The following is a 6,000-nucleotide window of genomic DNA, read 5'->3' on the forward strand; positions in this document are numbered from 1 at the left end:
ACTCTTTCGTCAGGTGAACTGGACTGGCCTGGGATTATGTTGGAATGGGTGAATTTTTGAAGGAGGTAAGCCAGTATAATTACTTCCTAGATTTTTCGACTAAGGTGCAATGAATAAACATAAACACTTTGTCTAGTCAACTAAACAATCAGTTCAAAGGAACGTTGCCCTGAGCATTTTCATCATCGAATAATGGCAATTAATATTGCTCCGATATGAGCGAAATTCCAGTCAGCAACATCAAAGGGGCAAATAACTACGCTGTCATCGCTAAAAACTGTTTGAACAAACAAATGATCAACGGACAGGGCAAAACAAAAGAGCCAGCCCCATTCATTATAGTCAACAAGGCATCTGGGAACTTGGAGTGAGTCCGGGGCATAAACAGAATATAACAAATTTTCCGTAATGACCAGGTGAATGGTTCGGATCGAGCGATCTAGTGTTGCAAGCCCATCTGGCCGGGGAATCCTAAGTTTGCATAACTCATACCGAAATGGGGGCCAGCATTTAGTACTGGGAATCCGTATGGCCGGAGAACCAGGGGCATTAATCCATCAAATGGGTGGAAAGCAACTGCCACGACGGCAATTATTCATTCATTCATAAAGAGATCGGCCATAAATAAACAAACAAATCGAACGGCCGACTGACAAATAATTGATCTATACTATCAAGACCGTGCCCCAAGTTCCACCCTCAGAAAAAATAGAGAGCACCACCCAATAGTGGAGCTTTCCTCGTGCCCGTGCACAGTGGTATAAAGCTTAAGATTTAATTTAAATTCAGATATAAATTAATGTAAAATAATTTTTAATAAGAACTTAAGGTTATAAAATTGGATTTGCAATTAAATGAATTTACAATGAGATTTCTCTATGAATAAGAATTTAAATGTGAATACATCACAGTGCGCTGGCGTCTCAAATCAGCGAATACCGGGAAAATGGGGACGGGAATCGGCGATCGGGACTCCGGATCTCAGATCTCAAATCTCTAACAGGCGTGGGCGGCTATATGTCCGTCCGGTTGAAGAGCAATGAATGAAAAATTCTGTTTATAGAACAGATGAATCGGTGAACAGAGGGATTTGGGGAGACCTATTAGCGAGTGCGTATCTGTACAATTTCAAATTATTAACTGTGAAACTGTTTGTTTATTGTGATCGAAGCTCATTCATGGGCTTATCCAAGTGGCGGCAGCCAAGGGATTTGTTCAAATCAACGGCGGACCCACCCAAAAGTCAAGAAAGAGACAGAGCTGGCGAAGAATTTTGAATGGAGCCCGGGAAGAAAAGTGATTTTTGTGCGCCAAATCAGAATACGACTTGCAGTTGTCTCCCAATCGATACGTTGTGTCTAGAGATACTTTTGTGTGGGTGGGCATCCGGCCAAGCCAGTCCGATGATAAACAAACGCAGATACAGATACCGATGGCGATACACACACAGATATAGATACAGATACGACTACAGGTGGCTCCAGCAAAGCGCGTTTCCGGCGGCGTTTTGCATGGAACACAATTTAAATATTCATTAATTTTATGAAAATCGAAATTCACGCGAATCGAAACGAATCGTATCGTTCCGAATCCAAAACTCTGGGCCTGCTGCTACTGTATGCCGCAAGTGTATCTTTGTATCTTGCTATCCGTGAGCTTCCACTTTTGTTTTGTTTTTCAAATTAAATTGTGGATCTCTGTGTGTGTGTGTGTGTATTGGGGATTCAATAAAATTATTGGGCGCGTCTCTATTCGAGCGTTAACAAATATTATTGTTCATTTTGCTGTTATTGTGATTATAAATTTCGAATGTGCTGCTTGTGTAAACAGCAACAACAGCACGACAATGGCAGCAATTTGGGGTGCAGCCAGTAAATTATTGTGCAGGTGAGTTTTAAATGGTTTTATTTTGATTTTAATAACGGAAATACTAAATTAAATATAAAAATTACCAATAGCCAGCTAGCTGATTGATTTACATTGTTGCAATTGTCTGACTTCCCTCGCCCACCAATTCAGTGAGCAATGAGAATGGATTTCCACTCGACCCCCGACCGGAACACACCCAAATCCCAGATAGATTCCAAATGGATAGAAGTTCGCAGAGGCGGGCACGTAGAGGAGTGATTTTGAACAACTTTTGCCATGGCATCTGGGGCCATAAACAATATGGGCACATGCGATTTACATATCAATGAAGCGATCGCATTGGAATAGGCCTCTATCTTGTTCCGACTGAATGGCTAAATGTTTGACAAATTGTGAATCCATTTGATGAATGTAAGCCCATCATAACAGCAAAGAGCATCAGTGACACGCCCACTTTTCAAGGGGATCGAGTCTCCTTTCATTAGAAGCAATCAATTTTATATTTCATTTTGTTAAAAATACTTTTGAATATATATTTATTAGAAATTTCGAAGGTTTTCTTGGTACATCACCATCAACTTCTGGCAACCTCATTCCCCAAAACAGATTCCGCAAAAACATGGATTGTCTATCTGATCGTGCGATCGCTAAAGACCAGCAAATTTCTTATAAGTAGCACTTGGCGCTTATGAATTTCATTCATCCGCAGCCCCAGTGGATCCGATCCCAAAATTGTTTTGCCCAAAACCGGCAACTTCCGTTCGAAAGCGATGGCTAACTGGCGATTAGCGGACCCGCCGCCTAAAGATGCTTTATAATAATTTCAAATATGCTGCGGCCGGGTTGGAAAAATTAAAATAAAAGAAGCGAGAAAACATTAAAAAACGAACATGGAAATTATTGTCGGTCTCTCCACTTGAGGCCGATAAAAGTTTTTCGATAGTGGCAGTGAAAATGCCACAAACAGCTCATTACAAGCGTCAAAACAAATTTATGCAAATAGCAGCATCGCCGCTGTGGCAGCAGCAAAAACAGCAGAGTGACCATATAGATATAGCCAGAGATCGGGACTTTAAGCCGAGTTCGGAGCGGTGGCAATTAACATTGCGCCGTGCGTTGAGCATTAATCATTTTAATCGCAATTTATGTGTCGTCGACGTCGTCAACACGAGCCGACACGACAGCAGCAGCAGCAACAGCAGCAGCAGCAGCAGCAGCAACATCAGGCAACAGCAGCAACACCATCATCATCGCAAGAATCAACTACAACTACTACAGTGAAACCAATACTTGTTAAACACGGGTAGGTTTTGTAGTATGGAAACACATTATTCTTAGTTTAAGAAGACTTTGGACTTCTAGTGAATAAATATGGTACACTACCTTTTAAATATGTATAACTTAAGTGTATGCTGTTTGATGTGGCCCCTTTGAGTGAAAAGACACTGATATAAGAAAGCATGCTGTTTCCCTAAAATATGTTCCCTACAGGCACGCTTCACTGTGACCCATATTGGCCGCAAATGAGCGCTAAACGAGCTCGAAGCCTCCAAGAGCAGCACGATTTTTTGGGGCTGCCTGAAGAAAGCCGCCTTGGAGTTTTGATTCCGCACTTTTTCGGGGCGGTCTTTCAAAGCCACCGCACGCACTTCAAGCCCCATTCCCCAATCCCCAATCCCATGCCCCCAACTTCAACCGCCCTGTTATCTGGACATCTTGTCGGCTCGGTGTCAACGTCAATGACGACACCGAGGCATTTGCTCCGATCAAATTATGTTTCATAAACGCTCGCATTTATGGCGAATGGCAACCGCACATCGGCAGCAGCTATGGAGCAATGATTTGTTACAATTCTCAAGTTATTTGAACTTTTTCGAGATTCCTGTGGTCGATGGCCGGCAATCTGCGGCTCTTTGTTAGCGGTTGACTTTTTCCCGGATTTCGTGCTAAATGCCTAATTATTTTTTATTTGTCAGGCAATTGGTACGAGGTCCCCGGTGGTAAGAAAAAAAAATTAAGTAAAAACGGATGAGGATGTGTAATCGATGTGGTTGCAAGTCGCAGGTAATCGATTACTGTTGAAAGGACAATGCCTCAAGGCGAAAACAGAAACAATATTATTCAACAAATGATCTTGTTTTACTTGATTTTTGAGCAACGATTTGATCAATTTGCTTGAAGAATTTCCTCTTAAGTGACCATAACTTCCTCTTTCCGACACGGATTTCTTCTACAACCCAACACCAGCAATAACTTGGTTTGTCTTTCGAAGACCCCACTTTTACTATTTTCTTCACTGAAATGAAGCTCTAATGCTGAATGGATTCTGAGTCTTTAGGCCAAGTTTATGAGGGTTTTGGAAGCCCCAACAGCTACCGAGGACCGCTCAGTTCTCACAGCCTCAAGTTTTCCTGCGTTCAAGTTGTACTTTTACGACTGGACAGAGTTGGCCGCTTGTAAATTTGTAATAATTGCAGATATTTTAACTCCACTTGGGCTGGCTTCGATTTATGGCCAGCTAATTCGCTTTGCATGTCAATCGAACTGTACGAACTGTACGAGCAGGCAATTTAAGCTGGCCCAACCGGACTCGCCGTTCGCATGATTTTCTAAAAACTTTTATTTTATATTAAAATTTAACGAGACTGCCATAAATCTTTGCTAAAAAGCAGACAATTCAAATTTCGCAAGCTCCGTTCGTTCGAAAGGAGCAGAATGGTCGGCAGGGGCGGTGGCTGCGAAAGAAGGGGGGTCGAAAGGACAGGTTGACGGAAAACGACAGTGGCCACGTTAAACGTTTCGCCACTGAAATTGATCCAGTTGCAGTGGTCCGCGGATGCCTCGCATCGCTGGAAATGTTTCCATCATTGGCCAGCAGAAGGGCTCGGATGGCAGGAGCCGCGGAGTGGGGCCACGGGCACCCATAATTCTTGCACTAAAGGCCAGACAAAAAGCACTGAGCGATGGCCATGTCAGCAGCTACTGACTCCGATCCGATCCAAGCCAAACGCGAACTCCAAAGGCGCAATGTCCGGCCGATTTAACCAAATGGGCATATGGACATCGGCTGCTGGCAAACTGGCAAACAGGCAAACTGGTCAAGAGCGGGCCGCGTGCGTCGCCGGCCTGACAATAGGCGAAATATCATCGAAAACCATAAAAAACTGACAGCACAAAAAGAGGTGTTGACACATTGATTTATCTGGCATGCTACTGGGCACAGCACAGATGAGGCCGGAGACCGGAGACCGGACCTTCTGACTTCGCCACCACTTTGCTGCCCGAGGATGAGGATAAACGGCGCGGCTCGTCCAGCGGTAACTGCTGTTTTGGATGGATGGATTCATATGCGAATGCTGAGGGGCTGCGACAGGAACAGGAACAGAAGCGGCAAAGGCGGCAACAATATCATAACCATAACAATGAAAACACTCAGAGAAAAAGGGAGCGCAAAGCCGAAAAATCAGAAGGCACGAAGGCGATGTTTTGTATATTTATAAACAGATATTTGTATAAATTTTTCAACATATTTAATAACACACAACAAGTTTAGAAAGTCGTTTTCTATAGAGCAAACACACACTTGTAATTTTTATAAGCACCAACAACAAACCATTAAATAACCTTTGTTTTGAATCCAGTCTTTATTTCCTAATAAGAAAGTTATCATTTCAGTGGACTTAACGAGAATAAAATCTTGGGAGGGGGTTTGGCAAAAATGTTAGTCGTGCAAATCTTCGGGGAATCTCGAAGAATATGGGGTACCATATTTTTCCATATGTGTGTGGGAGCATCCCCCCAGAGCAGCCCCCTCATATGACAATCTTGGCTGGATCCATTTAAGCCACTTAACACGCACACACACACACGCACACACAAACAGACAAGGAAATAAGCCAGGGACAGGAATGAAAGAATGGGAGACAGAAAGATATCCGCTGGAGTGATCCTTCGGCCTGATGGGTCAGTGCGATATGTGGCCGAAAAACGTTACCAATTTAAAAATTCCAAATAAAATATAAATTGACCAAATTAATATTGGGAATACATGAAACAATTCTGGGAGAAAAATGTTCACATTTTTGGCTTCTTCTCCTTTCGATTCGGTCTTCTTTCGGTTCTTGGGTTTTT

Source organism: Drosophila mauritiana, chromosome 2L, assembly GCF_004382145.1.
Source record: "Drosophila mauritiana strain mau12 chromosome 2L, ASM438214v1, whole genome shotgun sequence".
In the NCBI taxonomy this organism is placed as follows: Eukaryota; Metazoa; Arthropoda; class Insecta; order Diptera; family Drosophilidae; genus Drosophila; species Drosophila mauritiana.